The following is a 27,689-nucleotide window of genomic DNA, read 5'->3' as shown; positions in this document are numbered from 1 at the left end:
TGTATATAGTTTGATACAAATTTAGGTTATTTTATGTGTATTTTGTATATCTATTTTCATACAAATACACATTCTTTTATTGATATTTTGTTTATTTATTTTGACGCGAATTTACAGTATTTAATTTGTATTTTGTATATATATTTTTATAAGTATTTACATCATTTCATTAGTATTTTTTATATATATTCCTATAGAAATCAACGTTATTTTATGTGTATTCGTATATATATTTTGAAAGAAATTTACACTGTTTTATATGTATTTTTCAATACAAATTTACCTTATTGTATGTGCATTTTGTATATTAATTTTAATACAAATTTAATTATTCTATGTGTATTTTTGTATATGTACTTTTAAAAAAAATATGCTTTATTTTATGGGTATTTTGCATCTTTATTTTCATACAAATTTAAATTATTTTATTGATATTCTGTGTACTTATTTTGATACGATTTTACATTATTCTATGTATAACAAAAATAAATACAAAATACACAAAAATAGATATGCAAAATACATATAAACAATGTAAATTTGTTTCAAAAAATATATACGAATACACATGAAATAAGGTAGATTTCTATAAAAATATATATACAAAATACACATAAAATTAAGTAAATACGTATAAATAATGTATACAAAATACACATAAAATAATGTAAATTTGTATCAAAATAAATAAACAAAACACCAATAAAAGAATGTGTATTTGTATAAATATATATATACAAAATACACATTAAATAATATAAATTTGTTTAAAACTATACAAAATACACATGAAATGATGTAAATACGTATAAAAATATATATAAAAAATACACATTAAATAATGTAAATTTGCGTCAAAATAAATAAACAAAATATCAATAAAAGAATGTGTATTTATATGAAAATAGATATACAAAATACACATAAAATAACCTAAATTTGTATCAAACTATATACAAAAATACACAAAAATATTTTAAATTTGTATGAAAATAAATATACAAAATACACATAAAATTAGGTAAATTTGTATTGAAACACTTATACAAATACAGATATAATAACGTAAATTTGTATAAAAATATATAAACAAAATATACATTAAATAATGTAAATACGTATAAAAAAAATGTACAAAATACACAAATAATCATGTAATTCGTATCAAAATAAAAACAACAAAATACCAATAAAATAATGTAAATTTCTATCAGAAAACATATACAAAATACACATAAATAACGCAAATATCAATAAAAATATATATAATATAATATATTTTTATACATATTTAAAATATTTAATGTATATTTTGTATATATATATTATCCAAATTTACGTGATTTTATATGTATTTGTTTATATATTTTCATTCAAATTTACATTATTTTATATGAGTTTTGTATATGTATTTCAATACAAATTTTTTTTAACTTTATGTGTATTTTACATATCTATTTTCAAACAAATTTAAATTATTTTTGTGTATTTTTGTATCTATTTTTATACAAATTTTAGTTATTTTATTTGTTTTTTGTATATATATATTTTCCTACAAATATACATTCTTTTATTGGAATTTTGTGTATTTATTTTTTTACGAATTTACATTATTTTATGTGTATTTTGTATATATATTTTTCTACGTATTTAAATTATTTTATGTGTATTTTATATATACATTTTCATTAAAATTTACGTTATTTTATTGTGTGTATTCGTATATATTTTGAAACAAATTTTATACAAATTCATGTTATTTTATGTGTATTTGTATATATATTTTCATACAAATTTATATTATTTTATGAGTATTCTTACATATATTTTATTACAAATTTACCTTATTTTATGTTCATTTTGTATATTTATTTCATTCAATTTTAATTTATTTAATTGTATATTTATATTTGTATTTAGGTTATTTTATGTGTGTTTTTTATATATATTTTCATCCAAAAGTACATTATTTTATTGTTATTTTCTTAATTTAACTCGATACGAATTTAGATAATTTCATTGGTATTTTGTATACATATTTTTATACTTATTAACATTATCTAATGTGTGTTTTGTATATATTTTTTTATGCAAACTAATTTTATGTGCATTTTTGTACATATGTTTTTATAGAAACTTAAAACGTTATTTTATGTGTATTTTGTATATGCTTTCTCATACAAATTTACATTATTTAATTAGTTTTTTGTTTGTTTATTTTGATACGAATGACTTGATTATTTGTGTATTTTGTAATTTTTTTAATACGTATTTACATTACTTAATGTGTATTTTGTTTATATATTTTTTTACAAATTTACGTTATTATATGTGTATTTGTTAAAAATATTTTAAAACGAATCTACTTTATTTTATGTATTTTGTATATATATTTCAATTCAAATTTAGGTTATTTTGTGTGTATTTTGTATATCTATTTTCATTCAAATTTATTTACTTCTGTGTATTTTTGTATATTGTTTTATACAAATTTACGTTATTTTATGTGCATTTTGTATATTTATATTTATACAAATACACATTCTCTTATTGGTATTTTGTTTGTTTATATTTATACGAATTTACATTATTTTTTGTGTATTTTGTATACATTTTTGATTCATATTTACTTAATTTTATTTGTATTTTGTATATATATATATATATATATATATATATATATATATATATATATATATATATATATATATATATATATATATATATATATATATATATATATATATATATATATAGAAATCTTCGTTATTTTATGTGTATTCGTATATATATTTCGAAACAAATTTACATGGTTTTATATGTATTTTGCATATCTATTTCAATACAAATTTACCTTATTGTATGTGCATTTTGTATATTTATTTTAATACAAATTCAAATATTTTATATGTATTTTGGTATATATAATTTTAAAAAAAATGCGTTATTTTATAGGTATTTTGCATCTCAGTATTCATACAAATGTACATTATTTTATTAATATTCTGGGTATATATTTTTATACGATTTTATATTACACTCTTTGTGTTTTGTATATATTTTTTTATAGAAATTTTCATTATTTAGTGTATATTTTTTATATATATTTTATACAAATTAACATTATTTTAAGTGTATATGTTTATATAATTTCATTCAAATTTACATTAATTTAAGTGTATTTTGTATATGTATTTCAATACAAATTTACCTATTTTTATGTGTATTTTGTATATTTATTTTCATACAAATTTAAATTATTTTTGTGTTTTTTTGTATACATATAGGGGAAATTTCTATGAAAATATATATTCAAAATACATATAAAATTATGTAAATAAGTATAAATATATATATATATCAAATACACCTAAAGAAAATGAAATTTAGTATCAAAATAAATCAACAAAATTCCGATAAAATAGCGTATATTTGTAGGAAAATAAATATACAAAATACACATAAAATTACGAAAATTTGAATAAAAATATATACAAAAAAACAAAAAAGTAAATTTCAGTTTGTATGAAAATAGATATACAAAATTCACATATAATTAGTTAAATTTGTATTTAAATACATGTACAAAATACACATAAAATAATGTAAATATGTACGTTCTTTTATCGGAATTATCTTTATTGATTTTGATACGAATTTTCATTATTTTATGTATTTATAGATATATATATATATATATATATATATATATATATATATATATATATATATATATATATATATATATATATATATATATATATATATATATATATATATATATATATATATATATATATATATATATATATATATATATATATATATATATATATATATATATATATATATATATATATATATATATATATATATATATATATATATATATATATATATATATATATATATATATTTATATGTATTTTTATATATATTTTCATAGTAATTTACTCTATTTTATGTGTATTCGCATATATTTTTTGATACAAATTTACATTGTTTATGTGTATTTCGCATATCTATTTCAATACAATTTATTATTATTTATTTTTATACAAATTTAATTATTTTATGTGTATTTTTGTATATATATTTTTAAACAAATATGCGTTATTATATGGGTATTTTGCATCTTTATTTTCATACAAATTTACATTATTTTATTGATAGTCTGTTTATTTATTTTGATACGATTTTACGTTATTCTGTGTATTTTGTATACATATTTTTAGACATATTTACATTATTTAATGTATATTTTGTACGTATATTTTATGGAAATTTACGTTATCTTATGTGTATTTGTTTATATAGTTATATACAAATTTACATTATTTTATGTGTATTTTGTATATGTATTTCAATAAAAATTTACCTAGTTTCATGTGTATTTTGCATATCTATTTTCAAACAAATTTAAACTATTTTTGTGTATTTTTGTATATATTTTTATACAATTTTTTGTTATTTTATTTGTATTTTGTATATATATTTTCCTACAAATATATATTCTTTTAGAGGAAATTTTGTTTATTTATTTTGATACGAATTTACATTATTTTATGTGTATTTTGTATATATATTTTTATATTTATTTACATTAATTAATGTGTATTTTGTATATATATTTTCATAAAAATTTACATTATTTTATTGTGTGTATTCGTATATATTTTGAAACAAATTTATTTTATTTTATGTGTTTTTTGCATATCTATTTCAATAAAAAATCTACCTTATTGTATGTGTATTTTGTATATTTATTTTAATACAAATTTAATTATTTTATGTGTATTTTTGTATATATTTTTTTTAAATATGAGTTATTTTAAGAGTATATTGCATCTTTAATTTAAAAAAAAAATTAAATTACGTACATATCTTTTATACGTATTTACATTATTTAATGTGTATTTTGTTTATATATTTTTATACAAATTTGCGTTATTATATGTGTATTTGAATATATATTTTGATACAAATTTACATTATTTTATGTATTTTCTATATTTATTTCAATTCAAATTTAGCTTATTTTATGTGTCTTTTGTATATCTATTTTCATACAAATTTATTTATTTTGGTTTATTTTTGTATATAGTTTTATACAATTTTACGTTATTTTATGTGTATTTTGTATATTTATATATATGCAGGTGCACATTCTTTTATTTGCATTTAGTTTATTTATTTTGATACGAATTTACATTATTTTATGTGTATTTTGTATACATTATCTTATACGTATTTACTTAATTTTATGTGTATTTTGTATATATATTTTTATAGAAATCTACGTTATTTTATATGTCTTCGTATATATATATTTTGAAAGAAATTTACATTGTTTTATATGTATTTTTCATACCTATTTCAATACAAATTTACCTTATTGTATGTTCATTTTGTATATCTATTGTAATACAAATTTAAATATTTTAAGTGTATTTTGGTATATATATTTTCATAAAAAATGCGTTGTTTTATGGGTATTTTGCATCTTTATTTTCATACAAATTTACATTATTTTATTAATATTCTGTGTATTTATTTATATACTATTTTACATTATTCTATTTGTCTTTTGTATATATTTTTTTATACATATTTACATTATTTAATGTGTATTTTATATATATATTTCATACAAATTTACGTTTTTTTAAGTGTATTTGTTTATATATTTTCATTCAAATTTACATTATTTTATGTGTATTTTGTATATGTATTTTAATACAAATTTACCTAATTTTATGTGTATTTTGTATATTAATTTTCATACAAATTTAAATTATTTTTTCTGTATTTTTGTATAGAGTTTTATACAAATTTACAATATTTAATGTGTATTTTGTATATCTATTTTCATACAAATACACATTCTTTTATTGGTATTTTGTTTATTTATTATGACACGAATTTACCTTATTTAATGTATATTGTGTATATATATTTTTATAAAAATTTATGTTATTTTATTGTGTGTATTTGTATCTATTTTGACACAAATTTACATTATTTTATGTGTATTTTGCATTTCTATTTCAATACAAATATTTTGACACGAATTTACATTATTTAATGTGTATTGTGTATATATATTTTTATACGTATTTACGTCATTTCATCTATTTTTTGTATATATATATATATATGTGTATTCGTATATATATTTTGAAACAAATATACATTGTTTTATGTGTATTTTGCATATTCTTTCAATACAAATTTACCTTATTGTATCTGCATTTTGTATATGTATATATATATATATATATATATATATATATATATATATATATATATATATATATATATATATATATATATATATATATATATATATATATATATATATATTCCTACAAATATATATTCTTTTATTGGAATTTTGTTTATTTATTTTGATACGAATTTACATTATTTTATGTGTATTTTGTTTATGTATTTTTCTACGTATTTACATTATTTTATGTGTATTTTGTATATGTATTTTAATACAAATTTACCTAATTTCATGTGTATTTTGTATATTAATTTTCATACAACTTTAAATTATTTTTTCTGTATTTTTGTATAGAGTTTTATACAAATTTACAATATTTAATGTGTATTTTGTATATCTATTTTCATACAAATACACATTCTTTTATTGATATTTTGTTTATTTATTTTGAGACGAATTTACATTATTTAATGTGTATTGTGTATATATATTTTTATACGTATTTACGTCATTTCATCTATTTTTTGTATATATATTTCTATAGAAATCTACGTTATTTTATGTGTATTCGTATATATATTTTGAAACAAATATACATTGTTTTATGTGTATTTTGCATATTCATTCAATACAAATTTACCTTATTGTATCTGCATTTTGTATATGTATATATATATATATATATATATATATATATATATATATATATATATATATATATATATATATATATATATATATATATATATATGTATATATATATATATATATATATATATATATATATATTCCGAGAAATATACAGTCAGTTATTGGAATTTTGATTATTTATTTTGATACGAATTTACCTTATTTTATGTGTATTTTGTTTATGTATTTTTCTACGTATTTACATTATTTAATGTGTATTTTGTATATATATTTTCATAAAAATTCACGTTATTTTATTGTGTATTTGTATCTATTTTGACACAAATTTACATTATTTTATGTATTTTGCATTTCTATTTCAATACAAATATTTTAACACGAATTTACATTATTTACTGTATTGTGTATATATATTTTATACGTATTTACGTCATTTCATCTATTTTTGTATATATATTTCTATAGAAATCTACGTTATTTTCTGTGTATTCGTATATATATTTTGAAACACATATACATTGTTTTATGTGTATTTTGCTTATTCTTTCAATACAAGTTTACCTTATTGTATCTGCATTTATATATATATATATATATATATATATATATATATATATATATATATATATATATATATATATATATATATATATATATATATATATATATATATATATATATATATATATATATATATATATATATATTTATTTTGATACGAATTTACATTATTTTATGTGTATTTTGTTTATGTATTTTTCTACGTATTTACATTATTTTATGTGTATTTTGTATATATATTTTCATAAAAATTTACGTTATTTTATTGTGTGTATTTGTATCTATTTTGATACAAATTTACATTATTTTATGTGTATTTTGCATTTCTATTTCAATACAAATACAAATACAAATGTGTATTTTGTATATTTATTTTAATACAAATTAAATTATTTTATGTGTATTTTTTTATATATTTTCTTTAAATATGAGTTATTTTATGTGTATTTTGTATATCTATTTTCATTAGTATGTGTATTTTGTATATTTATTTTAATACAAATTTAATTATTTTATGTGTGTTTTTGTATATATTTTCTTTAAATATGAGTTATTTTATGTGTATTTTGTATATCTATTTTCATACAAATTTAATTACTTTTCTGTATTTTTGTATATACTTTTATATCAATTTACGTTATTTTATGTGTATTTTGTATATTTATATTTATACAAATACACATTCTTTTATTAGTATTTTGTTTATTTATTTCGATACGAGTTTACATTGTTTTATATGTATTTTGTAAACATTTTTTTATACGTATTTACCTCATTTTATGTGTATTTTGTATATATATATTTATAGAAATCTGCGTTATTTTATGTTTTCGTATATATATTTTGAAATAAATTTACATTGTTTTATATGTGTTTTGCATATCTATTTCAATACAAATTTACCTTATTGTGTGTGCATTTCGTATATTTATTTTAATACAAATTCAAATATTTTATGTGTGTTTTGGTATATATATTTTTATAAAAAATGCGTTATTTTATGGGTATTTTGCATCTTTATTTTCATGCAAATTTATATTATTTTATTAATATTCTGTGTATTTATTTTGATACGATTTTACATTATTCTATTTGTGTTTTGTATATATTTTTTTATACATATTTACATTATTTAATGTGTATTTTGTATATATATTTCATACAATTTTACGTTATTTTAAGTGTATTTGTTTATATATTTTCATTCAAACTTACATTATTTTATATGTATTTTGTATATGTATTTCAATACAAATTTGCCTAATTTTATGTGTATTTTGCATTTCTATTTCAATACAAATATTTTGACACGAATTTACATTATTTAATATGTATTGTGTATATATATTTTTATTCGTATTTACGTCAATTCATCTATTTTTTTTATATATATTTCTATAGAAATCTTCGTTATTTTATGTGTATTCGTATATAAATTTTGAAACAAATATACATTGTTTTATGTGTTTTTTGCATATTGTTTCAATACAAATTTACCTTATTGTATCTGCATTTTGTAGATGTATATATATATATATATATATATATATATATATATATATATATATATATATATATATATATATATATATATATATATATATATATATATATATATATATATATATATATATATATATATATATATATATATATATATATATATATATATTTATTGGAATTTTGTTTATTTATTTTGATACGAATTTACATTATTTTATGTGTATTTTGTTTATGTATTTTTCTACGTATTTACATTATTTTATGTGTATTTTGTATATGTATTTTAATACAAATTTACCTAATTTTATGTGTATTTTGTATATTAATTTTCATACAAATTTTAATTTTTTTTTTGTATTTTTGTATAGAGTTTTATACAAATTTACAATATTTAATGTGTATTTTGTATATCTATTTTCATACAAATACACATTCTTTTATTGATATTTTGTTTATTTATTTTGACACGAATTTACATTATTTAATGTGTATTGTGTATATATATTTTATACGTATTTACGTCATTTCATCTATTTTTTGTATATATATTTCTATAGAAATCTACGTTATTTTATGTGTATTCGTATATATATTTTGAAACAAATATACATTGTTTTATGTGTATTTTGCATATTCTTTCAATACAAATTTACCTTATTGTATCTGCATTTTGTATATGTATATATATATATATATATATATATATATATATATATATATATATATATATATATATATATATATATATATATATATATATATATATATATATATATATATATATATATATATATATATATATATATATTCCTACAAATATACATTCTTTTATTGGAATTTTGTTTATTTATTTTGATACGAATTTAACTTATTTTATGTGTATTTTGTTTATGTATTTTTCTACGTATTTACATTATTTAATGTGTATTTTGTATATATATTTTCATAAAAATTCACGTTATTTTATTGTGTGTATTTGTATCTATTTTGACACAAATTTACATTATTTTATGTGTATTTTGCATTTCTATTTCAATACATATATTTTGACACGAATTTACATTATTTACTGTGTATTGTGTATATATATTTTTATACGTATTTACGTCATTTCATCTATTTTTTGTGTATATATTTCTATAGAAATCTACGTTATTTTATGTGTATTCGTATATATATTTTGAAACAAATATACATTGTTTTATGTGTATTTTGCTTATTCTTTCAATACAAATTTACCTTATTGTATCTGCATTTTGTATATGTATATATATATATATATATATATATATATATATATATATATATATATATATATATATATATATATATATATATATATATATATATATATATATATATATATATATATATATATATATATATATATATATATATATATATATATATTCCTACAAATATATATTCTTTTATTGGAATTTTGTTTATTTATTTTGATACGAATTTACATTATTTTATGTGTATTTTGTTTATGTATTTTTCTACGTATTTACATTATTTTATGTGTATTTTGTATATATATTTTCATAAAAATTTACGTTATTTTATTGTGTGTATATGTATCTATTTTGATACAAATTTACATTATTTTATGTGTATTTTGCATTTCTATTTCAATACAAATTTACCTTTATTTATTTTGATACGAATTTACATTATTTTAAGTGTATTTTGTTTATGTATTTTTCTACGTATTTACATTATTTTATGTGTATTTTGTATATATATTTTCATAAAAATTTACGTTATTTTATTGTGTGAATTTGTATCTATTTTGATACAAATTTACATTATTTTATGTGTATTTTGCATTTCTATTTCAATACAAATACAAATGTGTATTTTGTATATTTATTTTAATACAAATTAAATTATTTTATGTGTATTTTTTTATATATTTTCTTTAAATACGAGTTATTTTATGTGTATTTTGTATATCTATTTTCATTAGTATGTGTATTTTGTATATTTATTTTAATACAAATTTAATTATTTTATGTGTGTTTTTGTATATATTTTCTTTAAATATGAGTTATTTTATGTGTATTTTGTATATCTATTTTCATACAAATTTAATTACTTTTCTGTATTTTTGTATATACTTTTATATCAATTTACGTTATTTTATGTGTATTTTGTATATTTATATTTATACAAATACACATTCTTTTATTAGTATTTTGTTTATTTATTTCGATACGAGTTTACATTGTTTTATGTGTATTTTGTAAACATTTTTTTATACGTATTTACCTCATTTTATGTGTATTTTGTATATATATATTTATAGAAATCTGCGTTATTTTATGTTTTCGTATATATATTTTGAAATAAATTTACATTGTTTTATATGTGTTTTGCATATCTATTTCAATACAAATTTACCTTATTGTGTGTGCATTTCGTATATTTATTTTAATACAAATTCAAATATGTTATGTGTGTTTTGGTATATATATTTTTATAAAAAAATGCGTTATTTTATGGGTATTTTGCATCTTTATTTTCATGCAAATTTATATTATTTTATTAATATTCTGTGTATTTATTTTGATACGATTTTACATTATTCTATTTGTGTTTTGTATATATTTTTTTTATACATATTTACATTATTTAATGTGTATTTTGTATATATATTTCATACAATTTTACGTTATTTCAAGTGTATTTGTTTATATATTTTCATTCAAACTTACATTATTTTATGTGTATTTTGTATATGTATTTCAATACAAATTTGCCTAATTTTATGTGTATTTTGCATATATATTTTCAAACAAATTTAAATAATTTTTGTGTGTTTTTGTGTATATTTTTATACAAATTTTAGTTATTTTATTTGTATTTTCTAATATATTTTCCAACAAATATACATTCTTTTATTGGAATTTTATATATTTATGCTGATACGAATTTACTTTATTTTATGTTTATTTTGTATATATATTTTTCTACGTATTTACATTATTTTATGTGTATTTTGTATATATATTTTCATAAAAATTTACTTTATTTTATTGTGTGTATTCGTATATTATTTGATACAAATTTTATACAAATTCATGTTATTTTATGTGTATTTGTATATATATTTTCATACAAATCTACATTATTTTATGTGCATTTTTACATATATTTCTTTACAAATTTATTTTATTTATTTCCTTCAATTTTAAATTATTTTATGTGTATATATGTATTTGTATTTAGGTTATTTTATGTGTATTTTCTATATACATTTTCATCAAAAATTACATTATTTTATTGGTATTTTTTTAGTTTAATTTGATACGAATTTAGATTATTTCATAGGTATTTTGTATACATATTTTTATACGCATTTACATTATTTAATGTGTGTTTTGTATATTTATTTTTATGCAAATTTGCTTTATTTTATGTGTATATGTATGAATATAAATATACAAAATGCATTTAAATAAGGTAAATTTATATAAAACAATATACAAAGATACACAAAAGTAATTAAATTTGTATGAAAATAGATATACAAAATACACACAAAATAGGCTTAATTTGAAATTATATATATGTACAAAATACATAAAATAAAGAAAATTTGTATCAAAATATTTTTACAAATACACATATAATTACGTAAATTTTATATAAAAATATAGAAACAAAATACACATTAAATAATGTAATTACGTATAAAAAATATATACAAAATACACATATAATACCGTAATTCGTATCAAAATAAATAAACAAAATACCAATAAAATAATGTAAATTTTTTGAGAAAACATATACAAAATACACATAAAATAAATAAATTTCTATAAAAATATATGTACAAAAATGCACATAAAATAAATTTGCATTAAAAAATATATACAAAACACACATTACATAATGTTAATGAGTATAAACATATGTATACAAAATAGCTATGAAAAAATCGAAATTCGTATCGAGTTAAATAAAGAAAATACCAATAAAATAATGTATTTTTGGATGAAAATATATATAGAAAATTCACATAAAATTACGTAAATACAAATACAAATATACACATAAAATAATTTAAAATTGAATGAAATAAATATACAAAATAATCATAAAATAAGGTAAATTTGTAATAAAAAATATGTAAAAATACACGTAAAATAATATAAATTTGTATGAAAATATATATACAAATTCACATAAAATAACATGAATTTGTATAAAATTTGTATCAAAATAAATAGGAATACACACAATAAAATAATGTAAATTTTTATTAAAATATATATACAAAATAAACATAAAATAATGTAAATACGTAGAAAAATATATATACAAAATACACATAAAATAATGTATACACGTATCAAAATAAATAAACAAAATTATAATAAAAGATTGTATATTTGTAGTAAAATATATATACAAAATACAAATAAAATAACTAAAATTTGTATAAAAATAAATACAAAAATACACAAAAATAATTTAAATTTGTTTGAAAATAGATATGCAAAATACACATAAAGTTAGGCAAATTTGTATTGAAATACAAACACAAAATACACATAAAATAATATAAATTTGTATGAAAATATATAAACAAATACACATAAAATAACGTAAATTTTAATAAAATATATATACAAAATATACATTCAATAATGTAAATATGTATAAAAATATATATACAAAATACACATAGAATAATGTTAAATCGTATCAAAATAAATAAACAGAATCTCAATAAAATAATTTAAATTTGTATGAAAATAAAGATGCAAAATACCAATATAATAACGCATATATGCATAAAAATATATATACAAAAATACACATGAAATAATTAAATTTGTATTGAAATAAATATACAAAATGCATATAAAATAAAGTAAATTTGTATTGAATTACATATGCAAAATACACATCAATAATGTAAATTTGTATCAAAATATATATACGAATACACATAAAATAGAGTAAATTTCTATGAAAATATACTTACAAAATACATATAAAATGATGTGAATAGTATAAAAATATATATACCAAATACACCTAAAATAATGTAAATTCGTATCAAAATAAACAAACAAAATTCCGATAAAAGAACGTATATTTGTAGGAAAATAAATATTCAAAATACACATAAAATAACGAAAATTTGTATAAAAATATATACAAAAAAAAATTCAATTTTTATGAAAATTGATATACAAAATACACATATAATTAGTTAAATTTGTACAAATTTGTACATGTACAAAATACACATAAACTAATGAAAATTTGTATGAAATGAAAACAAATACACATAAAATAACGTACATTTGTATTAAATATATATACAAAATACACATAGAAAATAATGTAAAATCGTATCAAAATAAATACACAAAATATCAATAAAATAATGTAAATTTGTATGAAAATAAAGATGCAAAATACCAATAAAATAAAGCATATTTTTATATAAATACATATACATAAATACACATTCAATAATTACATTTGTAGTAAAATTAATATACAAAATGCAAATACAATAAGGTAAATTTATATTAAAAAAATATGCAAAATACACATAAAACAATGTAAATTTGTTTCAAGATATATATACGAATACACATAAAATAACGCAGATTTCTATAGAAATATATATACAAAATACACTTGAGATGCTGTAAATACGTATAAAAATATATATACAAAATAGACATTAAATAATGTAAATTCGTGTCAAAATAAATAAACAAAATATCAATAAAAGAATGTGCATTTGTATGAAAATAGATATACAAAATACACATAAAATAACGTAAATTTGTATAAAACTATATACAAAAATACAAAAAAATAATTTTAATTTGTTTGAAAATAAGTACACAAAATACACATAAAATTTGGTAAATTTGTATTGAAATACATTTACAAAATACACATAAAATAATGTAAATTTGAATGAAAATATATAAACAAATACACTTAAAATAACGTAAATTTGTATAAAAAATATATACAAAATACACATTAAGTAATGTAAATATGTATAAAACAAATATATGAAAAACCCAAATAGAATAATGTAAAATCGTAACAAAATAAATACACAGAATATTAATAAAATAATGGAAATTTGTATGAAAATAAAGGAGCAAAATATCCATAAAATAACGCTTTTTTTTAAATATATTTGCCAAAATACATATAATTTTTTTTAATTTGTATTAAAATAAATATACAAAATGCACATACAATACGGTAAATTTATATTGAAATAGATATGCAAAATACATATAAAACAATGTAAAAAAAATTTCAAAATATATATACGAATACACATAAAATAACGTAGATTTCTATAAAAATATATATACAAAATACACATAAAATGAAGTAAATACGTATAAAAAAATGTATACAAAATAAACATAAAATAATGTAAATTCGTATCAAAATAAATAAACAAAATACCAATAAAAAAATGTGTATTTGTATAAAAATAAATATACAAAATACACATAAAATATCGTAAATTTATATAAAACTATATACAAAAATACACAAAAGTAGTTAAATTTGTATGAAAATAGATATACACATTCTTTTCATGATATTTTGTTTATTTATTTTGACACGAATTTACATTACTTAATATGTATTTTGCATATATATTTTTATACGTATTTATATATTTTCATGTGTATTTTGTATATATATATTTCTATAGAAATCTACGTTATTTTATGTGTATTCGTATATATATTTTGAAACAAATTTACACTGTTTTATGTGTATTTTGCGTTTTTTTTTTCAATACAAATTTACCTTATTGTATGTGCATTTTGTATATTAATTTTAATACAAATTTAATTATTCTATGTGTATTTTTGTATATGTATTTTTAAGAAAAAATATGCTTTATTTTATGGGTATTTTGCATCTTTAGTTTCATACAAATTTAAATTATTTTATTAATATTCTGTGTACTTATTTTGATACGATTTTACATTATTCTATGTATAACAAAAATAAATACAGAATACACAAAAATAGATATGCAAAATACATATAAACAATGTAAATTGTTTCAAAATATATATACGAATACACATGAAATAAGGTAGATTTCTATAAAAATATATATACAAAATACACATAAAATTAAATAAATACATATAAAAAATGTATACAAAATACAAATAAAATAATGTAAATTAGTATCAAAATAAATAAACAAAATACCAATAAAAGAATGTGTATTTGTATAAATATATATATACAAAATACACATTAAATAATATAAATTTGTTTAAAACTATACAAAATACACATGAAATGATGTAAATACGTATAAAAATATATATACAAAATACACATTAAATAATGTAAATTCGAGTAAAAATAAATAAACAAAATATCAATAAAAGAATGTGTATTTGTATGAAAATAGATATACAAAATACACATAAAATAACCTAAATTTGTATCAAACTATATAAAAAATACACAAAAATATTTTAAATTTGTATGAAAATAAATATATAAAATACACATAAAATTAGGTAAATTTGTATTGAAATACATACACAAAATACACATAAAATAATGTAAATTTGAATGAAAATACATAAGCAAATACACTTAAAATAACGTAAATTTGTATAAAAAAAAATATGTACAAAACACAAATAGAATAATGTAAAATCGTATCAAAATAAATACACAGAATATTAATAAAATAATGTAAATTTGTATGAAAAAAAGAAACAAAATACCCATAAAATAACGCATTTTTTTTTATAAAAATATATATACCAAAATACACATCAAAAAATTTAATTTCTATTAAAATAAATATACAAAAAACACATACAATAAGGTAAATTTGTATTGAAATAGATATGCAAAATACATATAAAACAACGTAAATTTGTTTCGAAATATATATACGAATACACATAAAATAACGTAGATTTCTTTACAAATATATATACAAAATACACATAAAATGAAGTAAATACGTATAAAAAAATGTATACAAAATACATATAAAATAATGTAAACTCGTATCAAAATAAATAAACAAAATACCAATAAAAGAATGTGTATTTGTATAAATATAAATATATAAAATACACATAAAATAACGTAAATTTATATAAAACTATATACAAAAATACACAAAAGTAATTAAATTTGTATGAAAATATATACAAAATATACACAAAATAAGCTAAATTTGAATTGAAATATATACAAAATACATGAAATAAAGTAAATTTGTATCAAAATATTTATACAAATACACATATAATAAAGTAAATTTGTATGAAAATATATAAATAAAATACACATTAAATAATGTAAATACGTATAAAAAAATATGTACAAAATACATATATAATCATGTAATTCGTATCAAAATAAATAAACAAAATACCAATAAAATAATATGAATTTGTATGATTAAACGTGTATGTTGCATATTTTTTCAATACAAATTTACCTTATTATTTACGCATTTTGTATATTGATTTTAATACAAATTTAATTATTCGATGTGTATTTTTGTATCTGTATTTTTATAAGCATATGCTTTATTTTTTGGGTATTTTGCATCTTTATTTTCATACAAATTTACATTATTTTATTGATATTCTCAAATTATTTCTATGTATTTTTGTATATATTTTAATACAAATTTTAGTTATGTTATGTGTATTTTGCAAATTTATTTTCATTCAAATATATATTATTTTATTGGTGTTTTGTTGATTTATATTGATACGAATTTACATTATTTTATATGTACTTTGTATATATATTTTTATACGCTTTTACAGTATTTAATATTTATTTTGAATATATATTTTTATACAAATTCATGGTATTTTATGTGTATTTGTATATATATTTTCATATAAATTTACATTATTTTATGTGTATTTTGTACATATATTTTATTACAAATCTACCTTAATGTTTATTTTGTATGTGTATTTGTATATTTATATTTATCCAAATACACATTCTTTTATTGGTATTTTGTTTATTTATTTTAATTCGAATTTACATTATTTTATGTGTATTTTGTATACATTTTTTTATACGTATTTACTTAATTTTATGTGTATTTTGTATATATATTTTTATAGAAATCTACGTTTTTTTTTATTTGTATTCGTATATATATATTGAAACAAATTTACATTGTTTTATATGTATTTTTGCGTATCTCTTTCAATACAAATTTACCTTATTGTATGTGCATTTTGTATATTTATTTCAATACAAATTTAAATATTTTATATGTATTTTGTTATTTGATTGGAATTTTGCATCTTTATTTTCATACAAATTTACATTATTTTATTAATATTCGGTGTATTTACTTTGATACGATTTTACATTATTCTATTTGTTTTTTGTATATACCTTTTTATACATATTTACATTATTTAATGTGTATCTTGCATATATATTTTATACAAATTTATTATCTATTATCTATTTTCATACAAATACACATTCTTTTCATGATGTTTTGTTTATTTATTTTGACACGAATTTACATTATTTGATATGTATTTTGTATATATATTTTTATACGTATTTACATAATTTCATATGTATTTTGTATATATATTTCTATAGAAATCTACTTTATTTTATGTGTATTCGTATATTTATTTTGAAACAAATTTACATTGTTTTATATGTATTTTTGAATATCTCTTTCAATACAAATTTACCTTACTGTATATGCATTTTGTATATTTATTTCAACACAAATTTAAATAGTTTTTGTGTATTTTGGTATATATATTTTTATAAAAAATGCGATAATTTTTGGGAATTTTGTATATTTATTTTCATACAAATTTACATTATTTTATTGATATTCTGTGTATTTATTTTGATACGATTTTACATTATTCTATTTGTTTTTTGTATATATTTTTTTATATTCATTTACATTATTTAATGTGTATCTTGCATATATATTTTATACAAATTTACGTTATTTTAAGTGTATTTGTTTATATATTTTCATTCAAATCTACATTATTTGATGTGTATTTTGTATATGTATTTCAATACAAATTTACCTAATTTTATGTGTATTTTGTATATTTCTTTTCAAAATTTTTTTAATTATTTTTGTGTATTTTTGTATATAGTTTCATACAAATTTACTTTATTTTATGTACGCATTTACATTATTTAGTGTGTGTTTTGTATATATATTTATATGCAAATTTACTTTATTTTATGTGCATTTTTGTACATATATTTTTATAGAAATTTGCGTTATTTGTATATGTTTTCTCATACAAATTTACATTATTTTATTGCTATTTTGTTTATTTATTTTGATACGAATTACATGATTATATGTATATTTTGAACATATGTTTTATACGTATTTACATTACTTAATGTGTATTTTGTTTATATATTTTTAAACAAATCTACGTTATTATATGTATGTATAAATACTTTGATACAGATTTACATTATTTTATGTATTTTGTATGTACATTTCAATTCAAACTTAGCTTATTTTAACTGTATTTTGCATATATATTTTCATACAAATTTAATTACTTCTGTGTATTTTTGTATATAGTTTTATACAAATTTACGATATTTTTTTGTGTTTTTTGTATATTTATATTTATACAAATACACATTCTTTTACTGGTATTTTGTTTATTTATTTTGATACGATTTTTATGTGTATTTTGTATTCATTTTTTTATACGTATTTACGTCATTTTATGTGTATTTTGAATATATTTTTATAGAAATCTACGTTATTTTATGTGTATTCGTATATATATTTTGAAACAAATTTACATAGTTTTATATGTATTTTTGAATATCTCTTTTAATACATATTTATCTTACTGTATATGCATTTTGTATATTTATTTCAATACATATTTAAATATTTTATGTGTATTTTGGTATATGTATTTTTATTAAAAATGCCATATTTTTGGGGAATTTGCATCTTTATTTTCATACAAATTTACATTATTTTATTGATATTCTGTGTATTTCTTTTGATACGATTTTACATTATTCTATTTGTTTTTTGTATATTTTTTTTTACACACATTAACATTATTTAATGTGTATCTTAAATATATATTTTATACGAATTTACGTTATTTTAAGTGTGTTTGTTTATATATTTTCATTCAAATTTACATTATTTGATGTGTATTTTGTATATGTATTTCAATACAAATTTACCTAATTTTACACTTTTTTTTTGTATGTTTCTTTTCATACAAATTTAAACTATTTTTGTGTATTTTTGCATACAATAAGGTAAATTTATCTTGAAATATATATGAAAAATACATATAAAACAATGTAAAATTTGTTTCAAAATATATATACGAATACACATAACATAACGTAGATTTCTATAAAAATATATATACAAAATACACATAAAATGAAGTAAATACGTATAAAAAAATGTATACAAAATACACATAAAATAATGTAAACTCGTACAAAATAAATAAACAAAATACCAATAAAAAAATGTGTATTTGTATAAAAATAAATATACAAAATACACATAAAATATCGTAAGTTTATATAAAACTATATACAAAAATACACAAAAGTAGTTAAATTTGTATGAAGATAGATATACAAAATACACATAAAATGAACTAAATTTGTGTATTTCTGTATATACTTTGATATCAATTTACTACTTTATTTTATGTGTATTTTGTATATTTATATTTATCCAAATACACATTCTTTTAATAGTATTTTGTTTATTTATTTCGATACGAATTTACATTATTTTATGTGTATTTACTTCATTTTATATGTATTTTGTATATATATCTATATATAAATATTTTATGTGTATTCGTAAATATATTTTGAAAGAAATTCACATTGTTTTATATGTATTTTGCATATCTATTTCAATACAAATTTACCTTATTGTGTGTGCATTTCGTATATTTATTTTAATACAAATTCAAATATTTTATGTGTGTTTTGGTATATATATTTTTATAAAAAATGCGTTATTTTACGGGTATTTTGCTTTTTTTTTATGCAAATTTTTATTATTTTATTAATATTCTGTGTATTTATTTTGATACGATTTTACATTATTCTATTTGTGTTTTGAATATATTTTTTTATACATATTTATATTATTTAATGTGTATTTTGTATATATATTTCATACATTTTTACGTTATTTTAAGTGTATTTGTTTATATATTTTCATTCAAACTTACATTATTTTATGTGTATTTTGTATATGTATTTCAATACAAATTTGCCTAATTTTATGTGTATTTTGCATATCTATTTTCAAACAAGTTTAAATAATTTTTGTGTGTTTTTGTATATATTTTTATACAAATTTTAGTTATTTTATTTTTATTTTCTATATATATTTTCCTACAAATATACATTCTTTTATTGTAATTTTATCTATTTATTCTGATGCGAATTTACTTTATTTTATGTGTATTTTGTATATATATTTTTCTACGTATTTACATTATTTTATGTGTATTTTGTATATATATTTTCATTAAATTTTACTTTATTTTATTGTGTGTATTCGTATATAATTTGATACAAATTTTATACAAATTCATTTTATTTTATGTGTATTTGTATATATATTTTCATACAAATCTACATTATTTTATGTGCATTTTTACATATATTTCATTACAAATTTACCTTATTTTATGTTTATTTTGAATATTTATTTCCTTCAGTTTTAAACTATTTTATGTGTATATATTTATTTGTATTTAGGTTATTTTATGAGTATTTTCTATATATATTTTCTTCAAAAATTACATTATTTTATTGGTATTTTGTTAGTTTAATTCGATACGAATTTAGATTATTTTATAGCTATTTTGTATATATATTTTTATACGCATTTACATTATTTAATGTGTGTTTTGTATATTTATTTTTATGCAAATTTACTTTATTTTATGTGTATTTGTATAAATATAAATATACAAAATGCACATAAAATAAGGTAAATTTAGATAAAACATTAAACAAAGATACACAAAAGTAATTAAATTTGTATGAAAATAGATATACAAAATACACACAAAATAAGCTTAATTTGAAACGAAATATATGTACAAAATACATAAAACAAAGCAAATTTGTATCAAAATATTTTTACAAATACACATATAATTACGCAAATTTTATATAAAAATATATAAACAAAATACACATTAAATATTGTAATTACGTATAAAAAAATATATACAAAATACACATATAATCATGTAATTCGTATCAAAATAAATAAACAAAATACCAATAAAATAATGTAAATTTTTATGAGAAAACATATACAAAATACACATAAAATAAATAAATTTTTATAAAAATATATGTACAAAGATGCACATAAAATAAATTTGCATTAAAAAATATATACAAAACACACATTACTTAATGTAAATGAGTATAAACATATGTATACAAAATACCTATGAAAAAATCAAAATTCGTATCGAGTTAAATAAAGAAAATACCAATAAAATAATGTAATTTTGGATGAAAATATATATAGAAAATACACATAAAATTACGTAAATACAAATACAAATATACACATAAAATAGTTTAAGATTGAATGAAATAAATATACAAAATAATCATAAAATAAGGTAAATTTGTAATGAAAAATATATATAAATACACGTAAAATAATATAAATTTGTATGAAAATATATATACAAATACACATAAAATAACATGAATTTGTATAAAATTTGTATCAAAATAAATAGGAATACACACAATAAAATAATGTAGATTTTTATTAAAATATATATATACAAAATACACATAAAATAATGTAAATACGTAGAAAAATATATATACAAAATACTCATAAAATAATGTAAACTCGTATCAAAATAAATAAACAAAATTATAATAAGAGATTGTATATTTGTAGGAATATATATATATACAAAATACAAATAAAATAACTAAAATTTGTATAAAAATAAATACAAAAATACACAAAAATAATTTAAATTTGTTTGAAAATACATATACAAAATACACATAAAATAATGTAAATTTGTATGTAAATATATAAACAAATACACATAAAATAACGTAAATTTGGATAAAATATATATACAAAATATACAAAAAACAATGTAAATATGTATAAAAATATTTATACAAAATACACATAGAATAATGTTAAATCGTATCAAAATAAATAAACAGAATATCAATAAAATAATTTAAATTTGTATGAAAATAAAGATGCAAAATACCCATATAATAACGCATATATGCATAAAAATATATATACAAAAATACACATGAAATAACTAAATTTGTATTGAAATAAATATACAAAATGCATATACAATAAAGTAAATTTGTATTGAAATACATATGCAAAATACACATCAATAATGTAAATTTGTATCAAAATATATATACGAATACACATAAAATAGAGTAAATTTCTATGAAAATATACATACAAAATACATATAAAATGATGTAAATAGTATAAAAATATATATACCAAATACACCTACAATAATGTAAATTCGTATCAAAATAAACAAACAAAATTCCGATAAAAGAACGTATATTTGTAGGAAAATAAATATAAAAAATTCACATAAAATAACGAAAATTTGTATAAAAATATATACAAAAAAAACCAAAATAATTTCAATTTTTATGAAAATTGATATACAAAATACACATATAATTAGTTAAATTTGGACAAATTTGTACATGTACAAAATACACATAAAATAATGAAAATTTGTATGAAATGAAAACAAATACACATAAAATAACGTACATTTGTATTAAATATAAATACAAAATACACATAGAAAATAATGTAAAATCGTATCAAAATAAATACACAAACTATCAATAAAATAATGTAAATTTGTATGAAAATAAAGATGCAAAATACCAATAAAATAAAGCATATTTTTATAAAAATACATATACATAAATACACATTCAATAATTAAATTTGTAGTAAAATTAATATACAAAATGCACATACAATAAGGTAAATTTTTATTAAAAAAATATGCAAAATAAACATAAAACAATGTAAATTTATTTCAAAATATTTATACGAATACACATAAAACATCGCAGATCTCTATAAAAATATATATACAAAATGCACTTGAGATGCTGTAAATACGTATAAAAATATATATACAAAATAGACATTAAATAATATAAATTCGTGTCAAAATAAATAAACAAAATATCAATAAAAGAATGTGTATTTGTATGAAAATAGATATACAAAATACACATAAAATAACGTAAATTTGTATAAAACTATATACAAAAATACACAAAAATAATTTAAATTTGTTTGAAAATAAGTATACAAAATACACATAAAATTAGGTAAATTTGTATTATAATACATTTACAAGATACACATAAAATAATGAAAATTTGAATGAAAATCTATAAACAAATACACTTAAAATAACGTAAATTTGTATAAAATATATATACAAAACACATATTAAGTAATGTAAATATGTATAAAAAAATATATACAAAACCCAAATAGAATAATGTAAAATCGTAACAAAATAAATACACCGAATATTAATAAAACAATGTAAATTTGTATGAAAATAAAGGAGCAAAATATCTATAAAATAACGTTTTTTTTTAAATATACATACCAAAATACATATAATTTTTTTTAATTTGTATTAAAATAAATATACAAAATGCACATACAATAAGGTAAATTTATATTGAAATAGATATGCAAAATACATAATATGTATTTTATATATATTTTGAAACAAATTTTACATTGTTTTATATTATAAAACAATGTAAAATTTGTTTCAAAATATATATACGAATACACATAAAATAACGTAGATTTCTATAAAAAATATATATACAAAATACACATAAAATGAAGTAAATACGTATAAAAAAATGAATACAAAATACACATAAAATAATGTAAATTCGTATCACAATAAATAAACAAAATACCAATAAAAAAAGGGTATTTGAATAAAAATAAATATACAAAATACACATAAGATATCGTAAATTTATATAAAACTATATACAAAAATACACAAAAGTAGTTATATTTGTATGAAAATAGATATACAAAATACACATTAATTAAAATAAATTTAAATTGAAAAATATATATATATATATATATATATATATATATATATATATATAGATATATATATATATATATATATATATATATATATATATATATATATATATATATATATATATATATATATATATATATATATATATATATATATATATATATATATATATATATATATATATATATATATATATATATATATATATATATATATATATATATATATATATATATATATATTTTACAAAATACATCAAATAATGTAAATTTGTATCAAAATATTTATACAAATACACATATAATAACGTAAATTTGTATAAAAACACATAAACAAAATATACATTAAATAATGTAAATACGTATAAAAAAATTGTAAAAAATACACATATAATCATGTAATTCGTATCAAAATAAATAAACAAAATACCAATAATATAATGTAAATTTGTATGAGAAAACATATCCAAAATACATATAAAATAACGCTATTTTCTTTAAAAATATATGTACAAAAATGCACATGAGCTAAAGTAAGTTTGCATCAAAATATATATACAAAACACACATTAAATAATGTAAATGCGTATAAAAAAATGTATAAAAAATACCTTTGAAATAATCTCAAATCGTATCGAATTAAATTAATAAAATACCAATAAAATAATGTAGTTTTGGATGAAAATGTATATAGAAAATACACCTAACCTAAATACAAATTCAAATATACACATAAAATAATTTAAAATTGCATGAAATGAATATATGAAACAAACATAAAATAATTTAGATTTGTATGAAAATATGTATTCAAATACACATAAAATAACATGAATTTGTATAAAATTTGTATCAAAATATATACGAGAGCACACAATAAAATAACGTAAATTTTTTTGAAAATATATATCCAAAATACACATAAAATAATGTAAATACGTTGAAACATATATATACAAAACACACATAAAGTAATGGAAATTCGTATCAAAATAAATAAACAAAATTGCGATAATAGAATGTATATATGTAGGAAAATATATATACAAAATACAAGTAAAATAACAAAAATTTCTATAAAAATTTATACAAAAATACGCAAAAATAATTTAAATTTGTTTGAAAATAGATAGGCAAAATACACATAAAATTAGGCAAATTTGGATTGAAATACATATACAAAACATTCATAAAATAATGTAAATCTGTATGAAAATATATAAACAATGTATTTAAATATATTTACAAAATACACATCAAATAGTGTTAATTTGAATTAAAATATATATATACAAATACACTTAAATTAACGTAAATTTGTATAAAATATATATATATATATATATATATATATATATATATATATATATATATATATATATATATATATATATATATATATATATATATATATATATATATATATATATATATATATATATATATATATATATATATATATATATATATATATATATATATATATATATATATATATATATATATATATATATATATATATATATAAAAAATCACATTAAATAATGTAAATATGTATACAAAAATATATACAAAACACAAATAGAATAATGTAAAATCGAATCAAAATAAATAAACTGAATATTAATAAAATAATGTAATTTTGAATGAAAATTTAGATGCAAAATACCCCAAAAATAGCGCATTTTTTATAACAATATATATACCAAAACAGACATCAAATATTTGAATTTGTATTAAAATAAATATACGAAATGCACACACAATAAGGTAAATTTGTATTGAAATAGATATGCAAAATACATATAAAACAATGTAAATTTGTTTCAAAATATATATACGAATACACATAAAATAACGCATATTTCTATAAATATAAATATACAAAATACACATAAAATAACGTAAATTGATATAAAAGTATGTACAAAAATACACAAATTTTATTTATTTTATGTGTATTTTGTATATCTATTTTCATACAAACTTAACTACTTTTGTGTATTTTTGTATATAGTTTTATATAAATTTACGATATTTTATGTGTATTTTGTATATTTATTTTTATACAAATACACTTTTTTTTATTGGTATTTTGTTTATTTATTTTGATACGAATTTACATTATTTTATGTGTATTTTGTATACATTTTTTTATACGTATTTACTTCATTTTATGTGTATTTTGTATATGTATTTTTATAGAAATCTACGTTATTTTATGTGTATTCGTATATATATTTTGAAACAAATTTACATTAATTTATATGTATTTTGCATATCTATTTCAATACAAGTTTACCTTATTGTATGTGCATTTTGTATATTTATTTTAATTCAAATTCAAATATTTTATGTGTATTTTGGTATCAATAATTTTATAAAAAATGCGTTATTTTATAGGCATTTTGCATCTTAATTTTCATTCAAATTTACATTATTTTATTAATATTCTGTGTATATATTTTGATACGATTTTACATTATTCTATTTGTATTTTGGTTATATTTTTTATACATATTT

The sequence above is a fragment of the Eriocheir sinensis genome, unplaced genomic scaffold (assembly GCF_024679095.1).
Source record: "Eriocheir sinensis breed Jianghai 21 unplaced genomic scaffold, ASM2467909v1 Scaffold97, whole genome shotgun sequence".
NCBI classification, from domain to species: Eukaryota; Metazoa; Arthropoda; class Malacostraca; order Decapoda; family Varunidae; genus Eriocheir; species Eriocheir sinensis.
Note: the sequence above shows the minus strand (reverse complement) of the source record.